This window comes from Megascapheus bottae, chromosome 15 (genome assembly GCF_031878675.1).
Source record: "Megascapheus bottae isolate mThoBot1 chromosome 15, mThoBot2.hap1, whole genome shotgun sequence".
Lineage (NCBI taxonomy): Eukaryota > Metazoa > Chordata > Mammalia > Rodentia > Geomyidae > Megascapheus > Megascapheus bottae.
The window spans coordinates 31,382,738-31,410,250 of NC_143523.1; the positions used below are offsets into that span (position 1 = coordinate 31,382,738).

The 27,513-nt window shown below is 39.3% G+C and overlaps 1 protein-coding gene across 16 annotated transcripts in view; it reads left to right on the top strand.

The window, feature by feature from the left end:
• Sgms1 (sphingomyelin synthase 1) overlaps positions 1-27,513 on the top strand; it is a 244,916-nt gene that overhangs the window by 56,533 nt on the left and 160,870 nt on the right. Inside the window, exon 3 of one of the 16 annotated variants that reach the window (XM_090346335.1) lies at positions 10,947-11,028. The exons of the other annotated variants lie outside the window; for them this stretch is intronic. The gene's annotated coding sequence lies outside the window, so the exon portion shown is untranslated. The remainder of the gene's footprint in view (positions 1-10,946; positions 11,029-27,513) is intronic. 16 annotated transcript variants of the gene reach the window in all.

Genomic DNA, 27,513 nt, shown 5'->3' on the forward strand with positions numbered 1-27,513 from the left:
TTAGTGTTACACTATTTGGCCTAATGTCTCTAGATTTTGTTCTATTGTAAATCTCTGCTAGGAGAGCCCAAGGTCCCTACTGATTATGACAAATGAGGGAGACTATTGGGCCTATGTTCCTTTGAGTCTGGCTTACTTCACTTAATATGATTTTTTTCTAAGTCTTTCCATTTCCTTACAAATGGGGCAATATCGTTTTTTTCTAACAGCAGCATAGTATTCCATTGTATATAAATACCACATTTTGTTGATCCACTCATCACCTGAGGGACATCTGGGTTGGTTCCATACCTTTTTAGGCATATTTTTTATTTCTGTAAAAATGCCTTTGGATATTATGGACATTGTTTACTAATATTCTTCCAGTCCAAATAATGTAGAGTGTCTTTATTTGCTTTAATTTCTTTCAGCCCTGTTGTGTAGTTGTTTTTGTGTGTCATCTCTGGGATAGGCTTATTTCTAAATTTTTCAATTTTTGGTGCAGTTGTAGCTGGGATTGTTTTCTTAATTTTCTTTTCGATCATTTATTGTTGGTATACAGAAACATGATACACATTTGTTAAGTTGTATATCCTACAGCTTTACTCAATTTGCTAATTATTAATAATAGCTTTTGGTGGAGGATTTTTGTCTTATAAGACCATGTGACCTATAAATAGAGATGATTTTACATCTTCCTTTCTAATGTATCTGATGTTTTTTCTTTTGCATATCTCATTATGTAGGCTAGAACTTTCAATACTACATGAACATGGCATTTTCTGGCTTTTAGAGAAGCTTTCAGTTTTTCTCCATTGAGTTTGGTGATGGGTTTTCAGTTATGGCCTACCAGTTTGTTCAGTCTTTACTTCACTTGTTCACAGTGGTGATCATGAAAATATATGGATTTTTCCCAATTCATTTTCTAATTCATTTGTTGCAGTGGTCATATGATCCAGACTAGAGCTTTCAAGGTAGAATGTATGGCCGGGGACCCCTTGCATGGTGTTGCAGGGGCAGAGATTAGAGCAAAGCTACCCTGATGCTGAGTCTTCTGGACAGTTTGCAGTGTTAAAACCAAGGTTTTAAGTTATAAAGATGGGTTTTATAGTTTGCTTCTCTATTATATATTATAACAGAAAAGAAGAACAAAAAGAACAAGGAAAGAATATAGACGAAAGAGAGAAGATGAAAATAAGATATCTTACTAACTGGCAAGCATTCACAATGTATGTACATTCCGCTTTAAAAAAAATCATCAAAGAAGCCAGGTGCAGTGGCTCATGCCTGTAATCCTAGCTATTCAGGAGGCTGAGATATGAGGATAGAGGTTTAAAGCCAGCCCGGGCACAAAAGGACCCGATATTCTTATCTCCAGTTAACCACTAGAAAACTGGAAGTGGCAGTGTGGCCCAAGGGGTAGGGCAGTAGCCTTGAGCTGATGAAGACCTCAGGGACAACGCTCAGGCCCAGAGCTGAAGCCCCATGACCGACCAGAAAACCCCCCAAATCATCAAAGATCTAAGTATTTTTATGGCAATTTGACAAGGTCGTAGATTTGTAATTTCAGCAATGGACATTTCATTTCCTCAAACCCAGTATACAAAACAGGTAACTGTGAATCCACTGAGGTGGACTTTGCTCCATGTCCCCAGGCCTGAAGAGACTTTTAGAGGCACTGCAGAGCACATTTGAAATGGAGAAGTCTGTAATTTAATGGACAAGACGTTTTGACTTTTTAAGATGTTGGCAATCAGTATTAAGGAGCAAGATCAGGAATGATATTATGCTCCCACTCCCTTACTCCCCCAAGGAATCTAGAGACTTTGATGCCTCAGTTGTTGTGGGTGGATTACCTTGGGTACTGCAGTAATCCAGTTTCCTTGGTTACAAGTCTAATTTCATGGTGGTAGATTTAGGAAGGTTTCATTTTTCCCAGAAGAAGAGTTGTAAGTCTTGGAGGTGGCCTCACCCTGGAACCTGAATTTACACAGGCTGGTGTGGTCAGCTGGCTAGCAGATGCCTAGCCAGACAGAGATGGTTGGCTGACCTTGTCAATGTTTATAAGATGTACAGAGGAAGATTCTATCTCATCTTCCTGAGTAGCTGTTTGGTTGTTGTTAAAACTTGTTTGATAATATGGTATGTAACACAAAATTCTATGTGCACATTTAAGGTTACTGAGACTGATCATGGAAAAATTATTTAGTGTTCTAAATTAGTTTTCTCGTCTTTAAAGTGGAGTGCCATTTGCATCATGGATATTTTAAGTATTAAATGAGATTGTATGTATGATTATATACTTGTGATGTAAATGTGGGGGTTTATAATCCATATGTATAGATTTCAAGTCTGTGCTGTTGAGGTATACATATCCATGCACTTGGGTACTTACTGTACATACATGATGCCAGACAGGTAAACCTAAGTACACAGCAGGTGTTGTCACCACATAAATGTGTATTATTTTACGATAGTTACACTCAAGTATTGTTTCATGCTGGGCACTGCATGGTGCCACTCTCTCAGATTCAACTGTGCTCACTGCAGGGAAATGAAAATTGCCAGGCTTTGCTTGAATTGCATCCAGATTCCAATTTGCTTTTCTTAATTTTATCTTTTGTTTAAGTATCAGCTACGTTCTCTTAAAACAATCTTACCTGTTAAAATTAATACTACAGCCTGGGCTATATGGTAAGACCCTGTCCAAAAAAAAGTCAATTCTGTCTTGTTCAGGATGCTTTTCTGGAACTGACAGTGTGCTGCCTGGGCATGGAGGAAGTAGCCTCGTGAAGATGTCCATCTTAATTGTTTTTACCCTTGTAGATTTACTTTGCCTCATAGACAATTAAAAGTTTTCTAGGCCACTGACGTTTCTACTTTTTGGTCAGTAACTTGATCTGTGCCTTGGTCAGCAAGAGATGACTAGTGTTTGCAGTTGGACTTGGTAACAATTATTTCCAGAGGCAAAGGCTATCGACAATCTTGGTGCTTAGCTTGTCCCAGAGAATCATAGTTTGGAGCAGTTTCTTTTATTCTTTGTGGTAGCAGATAATGGAAGGGTCTTCATTATTAGGTACTAAGATGCCAGTTAGGAACCACACATACACAGCAGTAGCCCAGGGACCTTGATTGAATCTATTTCGTTTCACTCCTTTGGTCTTTATTTTCACCATCTTTTGGTCCAAATCTGGACCTCGAACTCCATATCTGATACCTGTGCTCATTAACTAGTATTCTACTACCTGAGCCATGCCTCAAATCCCTGCTGTCATATTTTAAATGTATTTCATGGGTAATTCAGTGGCACTCCTTATTCATAAAGGCTCAGTTTATGTTGATTTGTTTTTGAGGATTATTTAAAAATACATGGCAATGTTCATTTTCTTTGAGCCACTGACTTGACTTAGTAGAACATTGACTAAGATTTAATGGAAGAGGCATTCTTCTATGCTTAGTGATTTGCCATTATTGAGCCGTGTAGCCAGTTGCTTTCTTTGGCATGAGTGACCAGACTGTGAAATCTGAACTTTTTTCCAAGTGAGGAAAGCTAGTCCACATAGAGTGTGGACATACTCTTTGTTTCCTAGAGCATCCCTCTGAGAGGAAGAAACCAGGAAGCCTTGAAGAACTTTCCATGAGTTTTCATGGCACTAGTCCTTTTCTGGTTCACCTTGGCAGTGCTTTGCCAATGTAAAATTGTCTTTAAGGCTTGTAACCATAGATTTCCAGGGTCAGCCAGCAGCCAGGTGACCTTGAGAAAGAGCCAGCTACTGCTCTTTTTGCTCCCACTGCGGTACATTAAGTTCTGGCCTCTTGTCTTGGGGCTTAGTCATGGGTTTTTGTACTTTTTTTTTTTTTTGTGGGTCATGGGATTGAACTGTGCCTGGACACTGTCCCTGAGCTCTTCAGCTTTACCCTTTAGCCAAGCCCCACTTCCCATTTTCTAGAGGTTAATTGGAGATCAGAGTCTCAGGTGCTTTTGTGTCTGGGCTGGCTTTGAATCTTGGTCCTTAGATCTCAGCCTCCTGAGTAGCTAGGATTACAGGTGTGAGCCACCATACCCGGCCCTAGTCACTCGATCTTATACCAGCCTTCTAAGGTGTGGAATTACCTCATTTCTTGGAAGGGAACAGGAAGATTGTGAGAGGGGAAGCTGCCTGCCCAGTATGTGGAACAGTGGCAGCAGTCTGCACTGATTCTAGGTTCACTAGTCCCCAGAATCCATGCTTCTAATGAGCATGTGCCCTTGCCTCCCTGAGAGTGAGAAAAGCTTATGGATCCTAAAATTTGTTCTTTCTACTATAGCAGGTTCCATTCCTGTTTCCAAATGTCTTTTACTGCTCATTCATTCTGAGCACACACGTTTAGAATCCACACCCTTTACTGAGGACACTGTATCTCAGATAGCATTAAATCCCTCACCTCTTTTGGACAAAGAAATGGCTGTTAATTGTTGTCCCTTATTACTAGAAAGGAAAAGTAATGCCAACTTTTTGGGTGTGCTATTTTTTTTTTAAATTTCTTTTATGCACTTTAGGAAAATGAACCCTGGAAAGGTGAATTGTACTTGAGTGCTAGGAAATGTAAAAATGTGGGCTAGATATGATTGAAGGAAGGGAATTCACACAACTGCAGGAATGGAAAGGAAGACAGTATGGGCCAGACATGATGTTATCCTCTGCTTTGCGGGAGATGTCCTTCCTCCCTCTCTTTCCCTCCCTCTCTCTTCTCCTCTTCTTTCCCTCTTCCTTTCCTCTCTCTCCCTCCTCCTGGCTACCAATGATTGTGTGGCTATGGATGTTCCCTGCTTAAAGAATAAGAATGTTTGTATATTTGTGAAGTGTGATGGTCAAGGCAAAAGTGGTTGAAAAATCCTCATTTTCTTTCTCCAACAGCTTCTTTTTCTGATAAAGCAAGCAGCATCCCCAACAACTCCCCTATACCTGCAAGGGGGCAATGAGGATAAAATGGGGAAGAGTACAAACATTGATTAAGATCCTGAAGCAGAAAAATAAATAAAAAGACAGTGGTGAATTAAGAGAAACTTAATATTTTTGGAAAGTTTAAAATCCAAGGAATATCTGATTGAAAATGGGAAGGATATTTGCTCCCGTTTTTCTTAGGGAGAGTAGTTTGAAGCATTTGAAGTGTGTGTGTGTGTGTGTGTGTGTTTCATTTTATGATATATCTAAGAATTTCAAACTGGAATGTCTCTCGGGGCCAGTAGACAACAAGAACTGGCAAAGTGGGTTGGAGGCTACTGTGTAGCGGAGGTGGGCAGTGTGGGTCGAGGTGTGTGTGGGGGAAGGAAGATCTTTCACTTTTCATGGAAATCTAGATTTATAATTAACCAATTAAAAACCAATGCCATGTGGGTCAAACAAACCAGTGCTTTGGTTTGCAGTTGGTTCGTGAGTCACCATTTGGAACCTTTTGGTTTTGTCCCACTCAAATATATTCTGTATAACCCACATGTTGGTTAAATGATTACTGCTTTATATTGAAAACTAACATTTGATTGCAAATCTTCCAATTGAATTTGATTTGCAGTGTTTGTATTTGTAGTGCCCTTAGCTATAAGTGCACATCACAAATTTGCCTTTAATGAAGGTTTGTTACATTGCCTTGAGTGTTGGGGAATTTAATAACCCATACCCTTCCAGAGTATAGGAATCAGAAGATGTCAACAGAGTAAAATAAAAAAGCTGAGTATGTTTTCTTATTGCAAGCAAAGCAAAAAAGGATGTTTTCAAAAAACAAGGGACAGCTGGGGATATGGCTCAAGTGGTAACACACCATGCTCATCCCCAATACTGTCCCAAAAATAAAGGACTGACAAAAACTACCGTATAAAAATAGAGGATGGACTAGTTGAGTAATACTTTTTTTTTATATGAATCTTTGCTCAATCCTGTTTTCTAAGCTATCACTTTTCTAACTTCTTTTGATTTTGATTTTTTTTTGATTAGTTATGGGATTTGAACTTAGGGCCTGTGTGCTGTCCCTGAACTATTTCACTCAAGGCTAGCATTCTACCACTTGAGCTTCACTTTTGTTTCTTTGGGGGTTAATTGGAAATAAGAGTCTCATGAATGTTCCTTCCAAGGCTGGCTTTGAACTGCAATCTTCAGATCTCAGCCTCCTGAGTAGCTAGGATTATAGGTGTGAGCCACTAGTGCCTGACTTCTTTGGTGTTTCATAATCATCATCATCCTGTTGTACTTAAGAGAGCCAAAGTTGCAAAAATTTCCCATCCCTGACCATGCATTCTTATTTAGCTCTAAATGAGCACATAAGCAGAGCCAGATGCTAATGGCTACTCCTGTAATCCTAGTGACACAGGAGGCTGAGATTCAAAGTTAGCCTGGTGAAGAAAGTCTATGAAACTCTTTTTATCTTCAGTTAACTAGCAAAAGGCCAGAAGTGGATCTGTGACTCTGCTCTAGTAGTAGAATGCTAGCCTTGAACAAAAAAGCTAAGAGATACGGCCTAGCGTCTGAGTTCAAACCATAGTACTAGCACACATACTCAAAAAGAACAGATTAAAAAATTATTGCAAGAATAAAAAGAATATTCAGTAGCTACCAAGAGACTAGGTTGCTAGAAGCTGCATACAACAAACCACAGGAACAGTGAGTTCCAAGTGTGCCTGGCCGTCCTAGTAGGGCTACCCAGCTGGCATCATCCAACACCACAAACCACCACTTCCTCTCTCTTGTTGCCTTGGTATTGCTTGATGTAGCCACAGTGTTCCTAGGCAGATGCGTCTGATTGTCCCTGTCACATAGTATCGGGGCTGGAAGAAGCAGTGACTATGTCAGTATTCCTGGTAGGGTGGACCCTCCTCTTACTGCCTCCAATCCAGGTGATTAGATGCTGGATACCATTATGTTGAATTTTTAAATCATTTCCCAAGGAAGAGGATGAAGGCATCTGAAGACTTGTGGAGAAAAGCAAAGGAGTCTGAGGCTGTATTCCTGGGACTTTGTAGCTGTGTCAGAAATGGAAGCTTCAGAGAGGTTATTTTCCCAGTTAGCAGTAGAGTTAGATGTTGTATCTCCTGAGTTACTAAAGGACATAGAACCTCATATGGGTCCTGAGACTATGTTAAAAGCCCAGGTTGATCAAGTTGAGGAAATCAGTTTCTAAATTAATGAATGGATTAGTGCCATTTTAGAAACCCTCTTTGGAATGGCTCCCTTACCTGGAAGTTGCCCTATCCCTCCCCAACCACTATCAGCCCTTCCCCTCACCTCCCATAACTATAGTCCTGACTGGTACTACCTACTTCTTGCAGAAAATCTTTTCTAGCCAGCACTGAGTGACATCCTTTCTATCTAAGTATCCTATTCTGTTACATTCAGGAAAGCTGGTGTTATGTTCTCTCCCAGGTTGAACTTACGGTTAATGAATTTTGTACTTACATGGCTAGAACAGGAATGTATTTGTTGAGATATGAGCATATTGCATTCTGTAGTTCAACATTAGATTGGACAATAGTTTATTAAGTTTATTAGTTCTAGCTGTTTTTGTTTTTCTCCCAGGCTGAGTTTCTCCACCCCCTGTCATACTTTCCCTGGCAGGATCTGGTGTAAGAGCTGGCTTGGAGCCCTGAGAGCAGGCAACTAGACTGCCTCTGGCACTTGAGATAGGTTGTCATTAACTTCATTCCAAAGCATACACAAGTGTAATCAGAAACGCTGGGCCTGTGGATTCCTGAAACTGAAACCCCAGTTATTATGAGATGGATTGCATAGAAAATGGGTTTCATAAGAAGAGAGCCTTGAGTAAGAGGATTGAATGTGTTTCTCAGTATCAGTGGTATTTATTTATTTATTTATTTATTTATTTATTTTTTTGCCAGTCCTAAGCTTGAGCTAGGGCCTGAGCACTATCCTTGGTCTTTGTCAAAGCTAGAGCTCTACTACTTGAGCCTCAGCACCACTTCCAGCTTTTTTGTATGTATGTGGTACCGAGGAATTGAACTCGGGTCTTTGTGCATGCTAGGCAAGCACTCTTCCACTAGGCCAAACTCCCATCCCCAGTATCAGTGTTTTTGAGAAGCTCATTTTCACTGGTGCAATACATTCCCCTTCTTAGAAGCAGCAACTCATAAAACCCAGACTTAAGTACATAGAATGGCTTTTCTCTAGGCATCGTCTGGAGTCAATGCTCCCATCTAGCTGGAGAAAGTTGGTTGTGAAAGCAGTGATAACCAGAAACTGACCATGAGGGCCTACGTGTCCTCCCTTGTACTACTGCTTCCACATATTCAAGAGCCCCAGAAAGGGCCTGACAGAAAGCCAGCAAGCTGCTCGCTCGATCATGAGAATTATTGCTCTGAAACTGTCAAGGTAGGCAGTTGATGTTTTTGCTGCTGAGGATTTCTTTTCACAGGTGAACATACCTGGTAAGGGTCAAAGGAGTGTCAGGATCAGAGCAGGAAAGTCTACTTTGAAGATTGTGCTCCTGGAATGATGAACAGAAGTACAGGGAAAGAGACATGAAGAAATCCTGTCTCTCCTAAAGGAGAAAATCTAGGCAGTGATTTAAAAGATATATGTAATGTTTCTCTTGAAGTATCTACAACTTTTTTTAAAAGTGGTTGCCCATCTACTTGTGTCAATCAGGGACATGGCAGACAGGTGGCCAATAAACCCCAGTGGGAGTGGTTGTTGTTGTTTTGGTGGTGGTGGTGGTGGTGGTGTGTGCACGCGCGCGTGTGTGTGCACGTGTGCATGCATGTGCGCATGCATGTGCATACACATTCTTCATAATAGGCATGTAGAGGATGTTTGTGAGCCTCAGAAATGGAGAGAACAGAAATACATTTTCATTGGATGCCTGGTTTTTGAACATCATGGGGTCTTAGAATCTTAATCTAGAAAGTATCAGTCTCAATTCATTTGGTGAGGGTTGAGTTGGATTGAGGAGGTGCTGGAACTTAGAAAGGAAAGAGCTAAGGAAAGGCAAGCTTTAGATTTATTTGTTGATTTTGGAAAGAGAGGTGCACATGAATTGAGCTAAATTCTCACATTTTACCTTATCTTTTTGGTACTTGTTCTGGACTCAGAATGACAATATGCTCTCTGGTGGTTGGAGATGTCCCTGCAGCCTCCCGAAGTCCTGGGTAGGGAGATGTCCACTTGAAATACAGTGATCCTTGAAATGGGTTGTGTGTGATTTCCAACTCCCTTATTGCAAAACATCCTTTTACCTGCCAATTTATTTGGCTTAGCTCTTTTGACATCAATGGGAATTGAGTAAAAGAGGAACATTTGAAGCACATGGATTTCTAGTTCATTTCTTTAAAGTGAATGACCACATGCAACTCATTGTCGCTGCTTTAGTTTTTTCAGTATTTAAAGATGAGGATTTCTTACTGTGGCAGGCATTGAACATCTTGAAGAAGCTGGTGTAAATGTGACCGGCTAAACACAGCACATTCTTAGAATTTCAGAATCAGAAAAGATTGAGCTGGAAGGCATCCCAGAAGTTCTCTAATCCAGCAGTACAAGAGGTTAAGGAATGGGGCTCTGGACTCAGGTGTCCTTGTGTTCCATTCATGCCCTGCCAGCTGATGGCCTGCCATCTGGATCCTTCTAGGCCTCAATGTCTTTAGATGTCAGCTTACCAGAGTTGGTATGGGATCATAATGAGTTGATATTGCCAAAATGTGCTAGTGCTCCCGGTACACCCAACACTCCCAGGCCATTGAAGTAATTAAAAAAAAAAATGGCCCAAGGAAATTTTGATTTGCCTAAGGTCATATATGTAGTCAAGGCTTAGAGAAACCAGGCCTTTAAACTCCTTGTCTTACTTCCCTTCTTTCAAATGTATCTATTCCTTCTTCAATAATGGATTTAAAAATTTATATTTTCCCAATATGAACTCTGACATTTAATTTTGAAGTTCTGCTTAGTCTCAGTGCTTAGAGACTGTTTTTGAGTAACAAGATGTGATGGTGACACAGACAGATTAATTGGCATAGCAGGACTCCTCTGTGTCAATGGTTGTACTTCTTTGCCTAGTAATATGGTCTTTAAGAAGAATTGTAGTTAAACTGAAACAGTGCATGAACTATGATCCCGATGATGAAAACATAAGGGAAAGAACAGAAGGAAATTCACTAAAATGATCACAGTGTGTTAGGGCACAGGTATAATGCTTTTATGGCCCTTGTAGTCAAATTTCTCATCAAATGGGTATGACACTAGTGATGTATAGAGAAGGCCTTTGTACTCTATCCATCTGACTCCACCTGCCACTGGAATTTTTTCCTTTCAATACCTGCTATCCAGACCTGGTAATTGTATTATTAAAATTAGGAAGAAAAACTATCCACTAATAGGGACAGGTCAAGGAGAAGGTGAAGGGGGGGGGTTATATAGTAATAATAGTCAATGCATATATCCTATGAAACTAGGAAAATTAAAGGGATGGATGGGGTTGGAAGGGGTGGGAGAAAATGATGAAAGGTGTGATACTGATTAAGATACATTGTACTCATAAATGATGTTGAATTGTAAGTCCTTTTTACAATACTTAAAGATAATTTTAAAAACAGTACATGTAAACGCGTGTGCATATTTTATGTAAGGATGTATGTGTAGATAGCAATTGGGAGGAAAACAAGTGAAAGCTCCTATTAGGAAAACACTTTCCAGTGAACTATTTATACTTGTTTTGTTTCCCTTTTCCTGTCTTGATAAACTTTCCTATCCTGTGTTTAGGAAGGAGGTGTCAGGTGTGTCCTTCTGTTTACATAATTGAATTGAAATTTCTTATAGTTTTACATAGAAGGGGACAGATTTCAGTTTTTATCAGACTTGTAAGTGATGACACATAGATTGTATCCATTTTTTCCTCCACATGCCCAGCAAACATTCCCTCAAAGCTGCTGGCATCCATCTAGAACTCTCAGAGAGAACCCTAATTCCTCTCTGTTTTCCTGTGTCCTGTAGACAGGCTCAGCCTGCTAAACCCTTCCTGATACAATGAGAACAAGGTTGAATTTTACCCTTGAATAGATCTGGGTGACCTTAGGTAAGTTATTTAACTTCTTTTGAGTTCAGTTTCTTTGCTAATAAGTTTAATTGTAGTGTGTATCTGATGGATCTCCTGGGTTCAGAGATGAGACCAAGATAGGTAGAGTTAATTCTGCTTTTTCTCTTCACTACCTGAGCAACCTGGGTATTGGTTGACTATGGACTCACACCGAAGACATGCTATGGAAAAGACCTTGGAGCTGGGCATGATGGTACATGCTTCTGTAATCTCAGTACTTGAGAGGCTGAGTTCAGATCATGCATTTGAGGTCATCCTGAGCTTCATAGTGATTCTCAGTGAGCCTGTACTGCCCAGAGAAAGAGATGAAGGGGAGGGAAGAATGGAGGAGAAGAAAGGGAGAGGGGAAGGCAGAAGGAGATAGGGAGAGATGGGGGGAGAAGGGAAGAAGAGAGAAAAAAGAGAGAGGGAAAAGGAGGGAAAGAAGGAGGAGAGGAAGGAAGAAGGAGAAAAAAAACCTTTGATGCAATGTATACTTCTGGGAGCTAGATGGAAGCAAGCTGTGTGATTGTCTGGTTATTGGTTTGGATGTAGTATGCTTCTTTATAAAATCAAAAGAAAGCTGAAGTAAAAGGTTATAGTAAAATACTTTAGGAGTCTTGCTTACCCAGCTCTGGTAGTGTTGAATAACAGGTCTTTGATATGTGTAAGTTGAGGCACATTTACCTTTCTTTTAGCATGGCAGTCTATTTTCCTGGTGTTGTGTGAATGGATCTCTGTTGGCCAGTCTTGAATAGTTTCTAGACTAACATGTTATTATTAGATTGAAGGCTTTGAAATTTCATGTCATTGAAAACTGAAGAAATCTACCTTTACATTAATCAGGAAAAGAGGCCATGTACCATTTTTCATTATAGTATTTGGATTACTCCATGCTTTTGGAGATATAGCAAGCATGAAATTTAAAGTAGCCAGGAGTGACTTGTTCACTTTTTGTGGTGGGGTGGAATTAGATTAACACATGTGGGTGAATGTCCATCTGGTACCTTTAAATGAAATATACTACTCTTTTGATAAAAGCAGATAAAAAGTCATAATCAAGTATATAAGTTCACTGAATCGGTAGCACACCATTGCCTATCATACTCTGAAATCCTAAGCTTCAGTTGGAAAATCAGAAAGGTAGGTGCGAGAGTATTGTGGTTACTTAACATGAGAGTCTGCATTTGCTTCCATGTGAGACAAGTGACTTCACCTGTCTGTGCCTCAGATTTTTCATTTTTAAGATGAGAGGAGGTAATAATGCATAATGTATGGGAGGTAGAGATTATATAAATTAATATTGTTTACATTAATGTCTGCTACTTATTATTATTATTTTTTTTGCCAGTCCTGGGCTTGAGCTCAGGGCCTGAGCACTGTCCTTGGACTTTCTCAAGGCTAGAGCTCTACCACTTGAGCCTCAGCACCACTTCTGGCTTTTTTTTTCTATGTATGTGGTACCGAGGAATCGAACCCGGGTTTTCATGCATGCTAGGCAAGCATTTTAACCACTAGGCCAAACTCCCGGCCCCTCTGCTACTTATTATTAACAGTAGTTAACTTTGAAACTTTTCTCCCCATCTTTATTTTCCTTTTATTTAACCCATTTATATCAGAAACATTTTCCAATCCAGCTCTCTTTTGTATAGTGCATACAAAAACTGATCTTAGTTTGTAGTATTTGTTCTAAAAAGCAAAAGAAGGAATATTCACTGACTCATTTATTTTTATTTTTTATTTATTTTTGTTTTTTATTTTTTGGCCAGTCCTGGAGCTTGAACTCAGGCTGTGAACACAGTCCTTGAGCTTTCCTCAAGACTGCCTTTCTACCACTTGAACCACAGCACCACTTGTAGCTTTTTCTGTATATGTGGTACCGAGGAATTGAACCTGGGTCTTCGTGCATGCTTGTCAAGCACTCTACCACTAGGACAAACTCCTGACTCCAACACTGTCTCATTTTATAAAGCTAGAATTACTACTCTAACATTTAGAATAGATAGTACAGAAAACTGAACTGTAGATTATTGTCATTAATTTAGATGAAAAAATCTTCAATACCAATTAGAAGGGGAAAGCAATACCATCAGTATTTTCCCCTGATATTAATAATCAGCTGCCCTTTAAACAGTATTATCAATTCTGTATTTTTTCAGTGGCCTCAAAATTGAAGTGGTTTCTAGTCAAATTCAATATCTTCGTAGTTTCCTTTTGTTCTTTCTATTTGCATTAGTAGTATTTTTCAAGGATAAGACATTTGCAAATTGGACCAAATCCTTGGTCCAAATTTTCAGTTGTAGCCTTGGAAGAGAGTTAGAAGCTTGAGTCTTTTCTGGAGCCAAGGGCTAACTGCTTAGAAAAGATTTAGTCGTTAAGCTCATATAAACCCAGCAAACGTATTTGCTTCTGGTTAATGTAATTTGCTTTTGCTATTGAAATTTGTTTTTGCTAGTTTAGGTTATATATTAGGTTTTGATTTCTACAACATTTGCATAATTTCTAGTAAGGCACATTTTCCTTTTGAAAATCTTTCACTAAAATCTTTTAGTAATCAAGCCATCTTTGTTTGCCAAAGCAAAATAGCCATTCTTTCCACTTTCTGTAAATATCTAATATTAAATATTTAATGAAGGGTAATAGATATCTTTCCTACTTACAAGCTATTTATTGCCAGCTTTCTTCTAAAAAAGCAGTACTTCTCAAGAGAAATTCTGTTTTTCCAAATGATTACTGTAGAACATTGTGATTTAAAATGTATCTAGCTGGGCCGGGAGTTTGGCCTAATGGTTAAAGTGCTTGCCTAGCATGCACGGAGACCCGGGTTCGATTCCTTGGTACCATATACATACCAAAAAAAAAAAAAGCCGGAAGTGGTGCTGAGGCATAAGTGGTAGAGCTCTAGCCTTGAGAAAGTCCAAGGACAGCGCACAGGCCCTGAGCTCAAGCCCAGGACTGGCAAAAAAAAAAAAAAAAAAAGTTAAAAAAAAATAAAAGGGGAGCCAAAAAAATAGAATGGAAGAAAGACAGCCTCTTCAACAAGTTGTGCTGGCAGAACTGGTTAAGCACCTGCAGAAAACTAAAGCTGGATCCTTCTTTGTCACCTTGCACTAGAATTAACTCCAAATGGATCAAAGACCTGGAGGTAAAAGCTGACACACTGAAAACTCTACAGGAAGGAATAGGAGATACACTAGGCCTCCTTGGCACAGGTAGAAACTTTCTTAATAAGGACCAAGAATCACAACAAATCAGAGAAAGGCTGGATAAGTGGGACTGCATTAAACTGCAGAGCTTTTGTATGGCAAAGGACATAGCTAGTAAACTAATCAGGAAGCCTACAGAGTAGGAGAAGATCTTCACCAACCAAACAACGGACAAAGGCCTCATATCTAAAATATATCAACAACTCAAAAAATTGAATCACTCCAAAACTAACCTCCAAAGTAACAACCATCCCATTAAAAAATGGGCCAAAGACTTAAAGAGAGTCTTCTCTGAAGAAGAAACAAAAATGGCCTATAGACACATGAAGAAATGCTCAACATCTCTGGACATAAAAGAAATGCAAATCAAAACAACTCTAAGATTCCACCTCACTCCAGCTAGAATGGCCAGGATCAGGAAAACGAATGACAACAGATGCTGGAGGGGATGTGGCCAGGAGGGATCACTACTACACTGTTGATGGGAGTGCAAACTCGTTAAACCACTATGGAAAGCAGTGTGGCAGCGCCTCAAAAAGCTAAACATAGAGCTCCCCTATGACCCAGCAATTCCACTACTTGGCATTTACCCAACCACCCAGAAACAAGGACATACTAAACCCACTAGCACAACAATGTTCATTGCAGCACTATTCACCATAGCAAAGATATGGAACCAACCTAGATGTCCCTCAGTTGATGAGTGGATCAACAAGTTGTATTTGTACATAATGGAATTCTATGCTGCTGTCAGAAAGAATGACATTGCCCCATTTGTTAGGAAATGGAAAGACTTAGAAAAAATCATATTAAGTGAAGTAAGCCAGACTCAAAGGAACTTAGGCTCAATGGTTTCCCTCATTCATCATAATCAGTAGAAACCTTGGGCTCTACTAGCAGAGATTTGCAATAGAGCAAAATCTTGATACATAAGGACATATAATGTGAAGCTAATTGAAAGGACCTCCAGGATACTGAAACAAAAACCATATAATGAATGATTGTTGTCCTTAATGTACTATGTTGTCTCTCATCTCCTTTGCTGTCCCTTGGTTATCTCATATTGGTATAGTATCTCACTTTGTTATCTGATATATTGAATTTATTTGTATTTGGATATTTGAAATTTGATAGGGAAGGGGGGAAACCAAGACGGGTGGGGGGTGTGGGGGGGGAGGGAAACGGGTACCAAGACATGTGAAAGGGTATCAATGTATGTGAATTAATGCACCTTCTATCTGGCAAATATCATGTAACCCTTTTACTAATTACAATTAAAAAAAATAAATAAAAAAATAAAATAAAATGTGTCTAGCAAAAGCTGATTTTATCTATTTTTCAGCTTCTTATTACACATTATTGAGCATATTAAAATTATTTAATAAGTGAGAAATAATAAATTCAAAGTTTTTTCAAGAACAGAACATTCAGCATTATCTAGTATGGATAATGTTGACACTGAACAGCATCAGTGTTTGTATAAAATATTCCTTATACAGCTTATTAATATATCATCTTTGCAAGACTGACTCACGACTGGCATAAGTCATAAGTGTGTCATAAGTATACACAGCTGAAACAGGAATGGTGTTGGATTGGAATGGGGGCTTCATCTCCTCTTCAAGCTCTTGTCCTAGGTCTCCAAAAATGTTGATATTAGTTTCTACTTCCACATGTCAGCATTTCTTCTCTATTTGAACTTGATTACTGTGGGGATTGCTAAATAAACAGGAGAATTATAATACTTTTCTCCCTACTCCTTAACTTTTCCCCAGGATTCTTAGAAACATATACATTTCCCAGGAAATTTGTGCTAGGTGTTACTACGTAGAAAGAGTTTTGGTTTTACTACACGTGAGTGAGCCACTCCAAGTGTGTCTGTGCAGCTCTTTGGTTTCTCTGATTCTTTACTTGTGTCCAATCAGATGTATCCCCTGGCTAATACTAACTCTTTTGAGCTCCATCCTGCTGGCCTCCTGGCTCTCTTCAGATCCAGTACACATGTTTCTTGGAGCTCCTTGGCCCTCTGCCTAGGACACACTTCTCCTGGCATGTTTGTCCAATCCCCATCCTTCTGGTTATGTCTTATATAGAAGACCTTTGCTGGCTGCTGAAGATAAAGACTAACTCCCTGGCCTCTACATGCTTTCTTGTTGTTTACAGCAGTGGTCACCTGACTGATAAACCACAATGCAGTGGTTCTGAAGGCAGAGACTTCATTGTGTATACTGTTTATCTTCTTGCCTAGAATGCATGTTGCATCTAGTAGCTCTATAAATACTTGTTGAGTGAGTGAATGAGGTTATTTGGAAAATTTTGCAGGGGACAGAGGTGAGAGGGATCAGACTAGTGACTGAGATATAATTAGGACGCATAGACTCCCTGGTATTTGGTAAAAACCCCAAACTAGGGATTGGAGAAGAGTCAAGATATGGGATAGTGAGGTGTAACAGCAGGTCTCATTTAGGAATGAAAGAAGGGGAGGAGGGAACCATGTAGAATAGTTCCCATTTCTTGGTTGGCAGTGAGATTTTCTTTCTATTCTGTTAAGGTAAAGATTTCTGAAAAAATAGCATCTATTAAAGAAAACTGTGAGTGTTAATAGGAATGAGGAATATATTAATAAAATGTTAAAAATCACAATTTGTTAAAGGCTCTTGCTAAAATGCTGATTTTTGTTTAGTTTAGGTCAAGCTTTCTAAATGTTCTAAAAGCCAACATGCAAAATAGGCATTGTCTTTCAGGGACTTTATGTCTGTAGGTAGAATTTTCCTTATAGAAACTAAACTGAAGCTGATAAAGGTCATTGAGTCATTAGTAGACCTTATATTTTAAATATGAAGTTTACAGTTATACCTTTCAATAAATGTTTCCTTATATAAGGATGGCCATTAAAGCAGAAACCTTACCAACGTTCTGGATTCCCCTACTGTTGCTCTGGCTATACCCATGAGGCCTCATAATTAGAAACTTCTGGAAGACTTGGACTAAGAGGTTCTGTCCTCCTTCTTTAAGGCATTGAAGCAGAAATGTGGTGAACTTCATTTCATTAGACTTGGAATGGACTCCTCAAGTGTGTTTTAGAAACACACTGTGTAGAATTATAACTTGGCAATCTCTTAATTCAGTAACTTGAATGAACTTAGCAAATATCCATAACCACTCTAATTTAAGAAAAAATGTTAAGTTCTTCTCTGAGTGCAATCCTTTGAGTTAGTTTTATCTCCGTACCTGTTTCCTACTTGCCTCTTGAGAGGTCCAGGCTCCTCTGAAAAGTAAAGATAGTGACATGATTTTGGTGACACCTGCTGGCCTGAACCCATGTTGAAAAGTGCTGGCTTCATTCCCGGTTAAGAGGTGTTCTGGACCTTTGGGGGACCCCATCTGTTAAGTGGGAGCAGTTGACCTAGATACTCTGTCATCTCCTGGAATTGAAATTCTGTGTTCTAGAAAGAATGTAGTAGACCACACTGGTGTTGAAGAGTGCCCATAGAATTGTTGAGTTTGAAAAAAAAAAAAGCAACTTGTGGAACATTTTTGTGCCTCTAAAAAAGAACATAGAGCTAGACACTGATGGTTCGTGTCTGTAATTCTAGCTACTCATTAGATTGAGATCTGAGGATCACAGTTTGATGTAAGCCAGGGAGGTATGTCTGTGTGACTCTTAGCACAAGATAACCTGTAAAAGGCCAGAAATAGAGGTGTGGCTCTAGTGGTAGAGTGTCAGTAAGGAGTGAACAAGCGAAAGAAGAGTGCCTTGGCCCTGAGTTTAAGCCTCAGTACTGGTGGGGGGCGGGGAGGGGGAGAATACACAGTGATCTAACCTTTTTACAGTTGGAGTACAAAGAAAGTAATTTACTTCTTAATTTATATCCTTTAGAACTAAATTTCGTTCACTCAAATGATGTAATTTAAAAAAGAAAAGCGAGATAGTTTGTGGTTCTGTGGCTCTCTAAAGTGAACTGTACCTGTGGGAGTCCCCAGGCCCTCCCTGTTTGTTGAGGGGCAGCTGCTGTCCAGAGAAGGCTCAGATAGCTGTGTACCTTCTGATCTGAAACAAGTTGCAACCAGTGTCCTCTATAGCTGGCGCTACCAGCAGTTGGATTTACAATCTCTATTTTGGAGTTGCTACTCTGAATCAGGAGGATTGAATGAGATTGATGTATGAGTCACAATCACACTAAATACACACAGCTTTCTGTGTGTATTTTCTTTCATATATTTTTATTGTAATTAATAGAAGGGTTACATTATATTCACCAGATAGAAGGTGCATTACTTCACATACATTGATACCCTTTCTGATGTCTTTGTCCCCATTTCCCTCCCCCTACCCTCTGTGTGTATTTATTTATCTATATGCCCTTAAGAGGCTCAATCCATTTGTCATTGCATAGGGAATATTCATGTCCCTCTTTCTTTCCTTTTTAAAATTACTTCTAATTAATACACATTAATAGTTAAGCAGAACTTCATAATGATAATTCCTTGGATGTATACAGTACTTGGAGTAAATTCACTTCCTCTATTACCTTCCTTCATTTCCCCTTACATTTCTTTTCCTTTCTCCTTTTCAAACAGCATTTGTTGGGTTTCTTTTTGCTATCTAACATCTGCCTGCCAGCCTCCCTCCCTACCTCTCCACCTCCCCTATCTACCTATCATGTATCTTTCTCTCAGCTATCCTGTATTTGTCTGTCTATTGTTTATGATGAACTCAATTCTCTTCATCTACCTTTCCTTATAGTTCTCTTCACCCACCCCTCCCTACTCTCCCTTTTCCCCTTCCCCCTCCCACTTATTTTTCTAAAGATTTGAATGTGGATGGAAGTATAACATAATTTTGTTCTTCCCACCCCTATCGTCCCCCACCTCCACACATTGTTTTAATTGAGCTTGTTTCTTCCTGTAGAGTATGACTGTTTTGGCTGTTCCTCAGCTGCCTGGGCGAGAACAGTTAGGGGAGATGTGGCCAATGTAGAGAACATTGAATTCTTACTGCCTAGGATCCCTGTCTTTTTTCCTTGTCCTAGGTTTCTTTATTTCTTTGCATGTTCAAGGCCTTTTATGTCTTTTCAGGAAGAAAGCTGATTTCTGCCTGCTTTCCTCCTTTTCTTAGATATTGCTTCTTTGCCATTCCCAATGGTACAGACTAGCTGTGATGGGACAGCATTTAAAATAGGATGAGTGGCCAGGCATGGTGGCTCACGCCTGTAATCCTAGCTATTCACTAGGCTGAGATCTGAGGATCAAGGTTCAAAGCCAGCCCGGGCACAAAAGGACCTGAGACTTTTATCTCCAATTAACCTCTAGAAAATGGGAAGTGGAGCTCGGCTCAAGGGTAGGGCGGTAGCAAGGACAGCAGCAGATCTAGTTCAAGCCCCATGACCCATAAAAATCAGTCAATCAGTCAGTCAATCAAAGAGGATGAGTGGAAAATTGTTGTTGACATCAATGTCACTTCTTTTTCACTTTCGTCTTTTTTGGTTTATGACTCCTGACACAATAAGGATCTTTATCCATCTGTTATCTCCTCTGTTCTATTAGTGGTTGCTAAGTCTACCCAGGATAGCTCCAAGGAACTGTGGTCTTTACTTAGCTTTGTTGGAGGTTCTTAGTCCTAATGCAAGATCTATGCAAGATCATTTTTTTTTTTTGGTGGCATCCATTGTTGTCTCATGCAGCTAGGAAAGCCTTCATGGCCTATTCTTCACCAGAATTCCAGAAAACATACAGATTCTATCACTTGAGCCACAAGGGTGGCATCACATAATTAAAAAATAAATCTTGATTGTGGGCCTGAGGGTAGCTCACTGGTAACATGCTTATTTATCATTAAGGATGCCCTGAGTTTAATTACTGAGTCTGCTAAGAAATGATAATAGAAGTAATAGTAGTCGTCATCATCATCATCATCATCATCATCCTAAGTGAAGTGAAGGCTGGTTCAGTGCAACATGCTTGCAGACCTAAATATTGAAAAAGCTGAAGCGAGAGGATTCCTGAGCTCATATGTCTTTGAACAGTCTGGAAAATACTGTAAGAGCTGATACATAGTGGCTAAATTAAATGCCCAGAAATGGAATTGTTGGGATCAAACAAGGCCACATTAAAGCTACTAAATACAACCATGTTCATTGCAGCATTGTTATCATAGCCAAGATAGGGAATCAACCCAGATGCTGCTCAGTGGACAAATGATCAGAAATGTGTTGTGTATGTACAGTGGAATTTGTGAGGAACTAGAAAGACTTGGACATGTTAAATTATACCTGACTATTCACACAGTGAGCAAGGAGGATGTTCATAGGAGAGAATCAGAAAGGCTCAATAGCTTTGTGCATATGGTCATATAAAATGACGTTTATGGAAATGAACTCTTAAGAAATAGAAACAAGAGGTCTTTTGTTACTTTTTTTTCTCCTCAGTTGCTGTTTTTGTTTTCTGGACTTAACTTGCATATAATTATATAATTTGGGGAGGGGAAGGAGAAGCACAGAAATGGTGGGACCAGGGTTGAACACATGTATCTGATACTCACTAGACACTATGTTGAAAACGAACTATACAACTTGTGGGGGGGAAGAGGATCTGGAGGGATAAACTGAGAGAAAACAAGGGAAGAAACGTATGGAACTGTAGCCTCTCTGTAATCACCTTTACAATAATAATAAAAAACAAAAAACAAGAAAAAAGAGTTGATATTTAGCATTGTGATAGAGCACTTACCAAATATGTGTGAGGCCCTTGCTTCAATCCTCAGTAACACAAAACAAAAACTAAAACCTTACTTATGGCCCCTAGAATATGGTACTTTTTTTCCTCATGTCCTTTTCCAGAATAATTCGTTAGCCTTACTTTTATGTTCCTTTGTAGCAGGCATGAAGAACAAATGAGGTGGCTCACACCTGTAATCCTAGTTATTTAGGAGGCTGAGATCTGAGGATGGAGGTTCAGTGCCAACCTGGGCACTGAAGTCTGTGAGATTGTTATCTCCAATTAACCACTGGAAAACTGGAAGTGGTGCTATGGCTCAAGGAGTATGGTGGTAGCCTTGAGATGAAGAGCTCAGGGACACCGCCAGGCCCAGAGTTCAAGCCCCATGACCAACAACAACCAAAAAAAAAAAAAAAAAAAGGGAGAGAGACTGACTGCTGAGTCTAAAGCCCTTCTCCGTCAATGGGGACCCAATATTTTTGGTTAGACATGGCATGTGATAAACTCCTAAATCACTAATATGGGCTGGAGCTACTGGTGGGAGTTAGCAGCAGTTGGCACTCACAGGTGATGGCACTACTGTTAGGTAGGAAGAGAGAAGGCAAGAGGTGAGTGATGCGCAGTGAAGACCTTTTTACATTATATTGTGACCTGTCTCTTGTTTGGGTGAATGTGGTGCTATTCCTTTGTTGGAATTTAGCAGATTCATTTCATTTGTTGGTCCAAGCAAAACTAAACGTTCAGACATGGACTATGGCTGGGGGCATGGCTTAAGTGTTGGAGTGCTTTTCTAGCAAGTGCAAAGCCCTAGGATATTTAGCTTGGGCATGAAAGTAGACACCTCCCCCCTCAAGCAGTATTACTGCAATGTAAAAATTGTTTTTACATACTGAGTTTTCATTTGCTGCAGGTCATGAGTGGTTTCTGTGCATGTGCTCATTTTGTTCACAAAACTCTTCTATAAATACTATCCCATCTTACAGAAGAGGTTACAAAGAGGACAGAAACCTTGAGCAAGGTCATGTAATTATCCAGTAAATGTTAAAGCTGGGTCTTGAGTCTATCCGGTCAATCCAGGTCCAGAGTGTTTATCATCACTTACTTTCCCCTTAATTGGATGAGGAAACCTCTCTAACCAAAGTTAATTTTGGCCTTGTTGTGGGCAAGGCTAATTTAGCTTTATTTAAGAAGATTTAATAAGAGTGGCTGTGGTTGCTGGTAGAGGTGTGTAGCCAGAGGCGGGGCATTTGAGCTGCATGAACTGTGCTCTGGTGCAGCCTGCACCTAAGCATGGCTGCCCCGCACAAGGGAAGCAGTTGGATTGACCTCTGCTGCCTCAGGATTTGCAAGCCTTAATTTTACAAGACAGTGTATGGAGCCTTGAGTAAATTAAGTTTTTCAAAAGCTGCCAAAATCTGCCATAAGTAGTGGGTATGCCAGAGCTTTATTTGAACCCAAAATGGCAAAACGAGAAGCAGCACTAATACTAGTTATGTACTGGCTGTTTCCAGTAAGGAAACAAGACATACTCATCAGTGAATTAGGCTTTTAAATCATTTGAAGAGGGACCTCTTTACATAGAACCTCAAATTAATGATTTGCCTGGTCAAGCTAAAAAATGAAGCCAGTGTATGAAGAACTTTGACTTCATAGTAGTTTGTATGAATACTGGCTTTTAGTAATAAAATGCTTTAGAACTATGATTAAAAAAATTTAATTTGAGCATAAACCCTAATATCAAGGCTCTAATTGGCACTGTGGCTCCATTTGTATTCTGTGGTTGTTGTATCAAATTATGACAGACTTGGTGACTTTAGTGACATAAATTTATGCCCTTGACTGTTCTGGAGTCCAGAGTTGGAGGTAGGTCTCAGTGGATGGCATCAGTGTTCTGGCAGAGCTCTGCTCCCTATGCCTGCTGTAGAACTCAGTCTGGGCTCAGCTCTTCCAACTCATGGAGGAAGAATGTCAACATTACAGTCTGTTTTTGCATTCACAAAGTCTTGGGTATGGTGTCAGACTGTTTTACCCCCATCTTGTAAGGCCACTTTTGATTTCATGTAGGACCCACCAAGGTGATCTCCCAAGCTGGAGATCTTTGACTTAATGACATATGTGATGTTCCTTTTGGGATTTTGGTGTGGATCTCTTGAGAGGCCTTTATTCAGCCTACTGCTTTGGTAAATAGAATTAGGACTTTTAGTTTGTCTTGCAGAAATATGCTTAATTTCAACAATTCCCCAACTGTCTTACTGATCACAGATGGTAAAAAGGCAAAAAAGAATTTGCATGGTCAAATAGATTTGGGAAATATCGTGTCATCTTTAAGAGGATTTACAATGAACAATGAAGGCTGAGAGATTCCTGTGGTAAAGAAAGCTTCTTAACTGTGTCTAGCCTAGAATTCCTAAGACTTAGATTGCAGAACACTTTCTTTTTTAAGGGTGTCTCTATTTCTATTTCATGAGGTACTTTAAATATGTTTTAGGAGCACCAGTTCTTTGTTAGTATTATGAATAATGGTATGGTGTTACTTTTGGACATAAAAGCCACAAGTTTTTGACGAAATTACATGATAACATAGGATGATTATTTTATTAAAGAATTTATTAACAGTGATTTTTATATCATATGTCAAATGATGTGTTTAACAAACAAGTATTCAAGAAAGGAATCTCTATATACAATCACTGGCACTTAGATTTTAGAATATATTTAAAATTAGGCTGAGGGTTTGATGTCATAGATACATACTAATCTATGTAATAAAACAGTATGTCTATAGAGTCATAGATTTTTATGTCTATATAGTTGTGTTTCTATTTCCAATACCATGTCCATAGCATTGGGTACGCAAATATTGAGTCCTCACTCTTGTACTGTTGGGATCTAATCGCCACATATTAAGGGTGTACCATGCGCCTTTTGTTCCTTTGGTCTTGACTTGTCTCACTCAACATGATTCACTCTAGATTCATCCACTTTCCTGAAAATGCCATTATTTTATCTTGTCTGTTGGCTATGTAGAATTCCATTGTGTGTGTGTGTGTGTGTGTGTGTGTGTGTGTGTGTGTATCACATTTTTTTTGTATCCATTCATCTGCAGTAGGGCATCTGGATTGTTTCCATCCCTGGCTATTGTGAATAGTGCAGAGATGAAGATAGCTGAGATGGTGTCCTTATCATATCCTGGGTTATGATCAGGATAGATGAACATAGGATGATTTTTAAGAGTTGTGTTGTGCTGTTGGATCACAGATGTAAAAATGTACCATAAGGGAGAATCATTCTGACATGGAATGGCCTAAAGGGACTTCACAGAGAAGGAGCCTTTGCTTAGTGGAAAGAATTCATATGAGAACATGTGAATTATCTGAGGGCAGAACTTCTTCTTCTCTAGAGAAGGCTCAGGAGTGATGTAGATCATGCCTTGAATATCACTCTAAGGAGTTGGGGACTGATTGACATACCAATTGCCTACTGGCCAAATCTAGTTCTCTGCCTATTTTTGTAAGTTTGTAAGTTATAAATTTATAAGTTTATATGTTTTTATAGGTTTTATTGGAATGTAGTCACATCTTTTTGTGTAGCTTTATGTGCAGGACTACATTAGTGCTATAATGGAAGAGTGAAGCAGACTCACAGAGTTAAAAGTATTTGCTGTCTGGGCCCTTACATAAAAGTTTGCTGAAATTCTTTTGGGTAAACACCTGAGGAGTGGAACCATTGGATCATGTGGTAGTTCTAATTTTAGTTTTTTGAGGAACCTTCATGCTGACTTCCATTGTGACTGCCCTGTTTTACATTTTCTGCAACAGTGTATAAAAGTTCATTTCAGATAGTTCCTCACATTCATAACTGTTAGCTAATGTTATTACATTCTCACATTATAATAGCATATGTGACTATATAGACACTTCAGAAATAGATCTGTTTTGGAACTTCACTAACTAAAGGAGTTTCATTTCTTCAGAATGTTTGCTCTTGGAAAATCTGTACTAATTTTTGTAGTGCTTCCAGGGTAGCATATTTGGGGCTGTGAGGTACCTTGTTTAAGTGGTTCCTGCAGTGGCCACTTCTCTTTAGAGAATTTAGATTGCCTTCCTCCCTGACATCCCTCCTCCCATTTCTCCTTCCCTTTCTTTTTTTCCTACCTGAGAGACACTTGGAGTTTACTACTCAGGAGACAAAGTATTTTGGTTTTAAAAATTATTTTAAAAGTTTATTCATAAGCATGGTCAATGGGGCAGACTAAGTTGAAGTTTTTGTTCTAATATGCAGGTTTTTTCCATAAAATTTTTATTGTAATTAATAGAAGGGTTACATGATATTTGCCAGATAGAAGGAGCATTAATTCATATACATTAATACCCTTTCACATGTCTTGGTCCCCATTTCCCTCCCCTCATCTTGCTTTCCCCCCTTCCCAAACCAATTTCAAATAACCCAAATACAAATATATCCACTATATCAGGTAACAAAGTGAGATACTGTAACAATATGAGATAACCAAGGGACAGCAAAAGAGATGAGAGATAACATAGTACCTTAAGGACAACAATCATTCATTATATGGCTTTTGTTTCTATATCCTAGAGGTCCTTTCATTTAGCGTCATACTATATGGCCTTATGTATCAAGGTTTTGCTCTATTGCAAATCTCTGCTAGGAGAGCCTAAGGTTTCTACTGATTATGACAAATGAGGGAAACCATTGAGCCTAAGTTCCTTTGAGTTTGGCTTACTTTACTTAATATGATTTTTTCTAAGTCTTTCCATTTCCTTACAAATGGGGCGATGTCATTCTTTCTGACAGCTGCATAGAATTCCATTGTGTACAAATACCACATCTTGTTGATCCATTCATCAACTGAGGTACATCTAGGTTGGTTCCATATCTTTGCTATGCTAAATAGTGCTGCAATGAACATTGTTGTGCTAGTGGATTTAGTATGTCCGTGTTTCTGGATGATTAGGTAAATGCCTAGTAGTGGAATTGCTGGTCATAGGGGAGCTCTATGTTTAGTCTTTTGAGAAACTCATGCAGGTTTTTTTTTGAGTCTTCTCTTTTTGGTGATAGGGTTTTGAACTTAGGCCATTCACTTGCTAGGCAGGTGTTTACCATTTGAGCTATGTTCCTGGTCCTTTTTGTCAGTTTTTTTTTTTTCCCCAGTTCAGGTTTTCGGTTTTTGTAAGCCTTTGACTGTGATCTTCTTATCTTGATCTCCCAAGTAGAAATTATAGAAATTTTTGCAAGTGCTTAAAGTTTAGTTATTTTATTCTAAACCTTCATTATCCTCCAACTTTTCTATTTCCTATGTAAGTAGTTAGGAGCCACAATTTGTGTAAGGGGTTTACTTGGTATGCAAGTCACAATTTCTACAAAACCTCATCCTGCCTCTTGCCCCAGGATCAGTATGGTTATTTTCTGCCTCACTTGCTGATTTTTGTTTTGTAGCCTAAGCTGTTGTTCTGATGGTTAGTAAGACTTAGCAGTGTGGTATATAAACATGCGGTTGTTTGAAAGGGCTTGATGGGGAGGGCCAGCCTTGGGGCCTGGTGTGCATCCATCCCATCCTGCTGTCCTCCCCTTTCACAATGCCAAGTGATAAGAAAAGCAGCTGGACTTCAGAGTCATTGCTGGGTGGAATTGCCAGGTTCACTGCTGACACATGTTTTCCAGCTGAGCATATTGTAATGGAAATTTTTAAGTTTTTCTTGTCACATGCTCACTGATCTGCAAAAAGTCAGCATGTGGTTTCCCAGATACTTTTATTGCTAACTCTATTCTTGTTTTGCCTGAATTGTGAAAGATCAGATGTAGCTACCTAATGTCACTTGTTAAAATTGGCCCCAGAATGATCATCCTGTCAGGATAGGCTGATAAAAAGGCAGGGTTTGTCAAATAAATCTTTTTTTCTTTCTTTTTTTTTTTTAATTTGACATTTTATAATAAGCCAAATTTTTTTGAGTAAATGAAAAAAAGCACAATTGGGTGTGCACAATTGGGTATACACTCCCTATCACTAGAGAGGCTAAGGTAGGAGATCATGAATTTAAGATTTGCTTGGGCTGCAATGTGAGCTGAAGCCAGCCTGGACATTCTGGGACTTTTCCCTCAAAAATTCTACCCCTCAAGCTGGGCATTGGTGGCTCTCACTTGTAATCCTAGCTACCCAAGAGGCTGAGATCTGAAGATTGCCGTTCAAACCAGCCTGTACACTAAAGTCTGTGAGACTCTCATCCCCAGTGACCCACCAGAAAACCGGAAGTGACACTGTACCTCAAGTGGTATAGCACTAGCCTTAAGCTGAAGAGCTCAGAGGCAGTGCACAGGCCCAGAGTTCAAGCCCCATAATGGATCCCCCCCAAAAAATCTCCCAAGAATGATGAAAGGAGTGAGCTACATTGGACCTAGACTCATCGTATCCATAAGCACTACTTTGTTGAATGGCAACTTTTTGTACCAATTCTTAATAATAAAAATAAAAATTTAAACATTAAAAAAAATTCCCCCATTAAAAAAAGCTCCCAACAATAAACCTCCAAAATCCAATAAACAA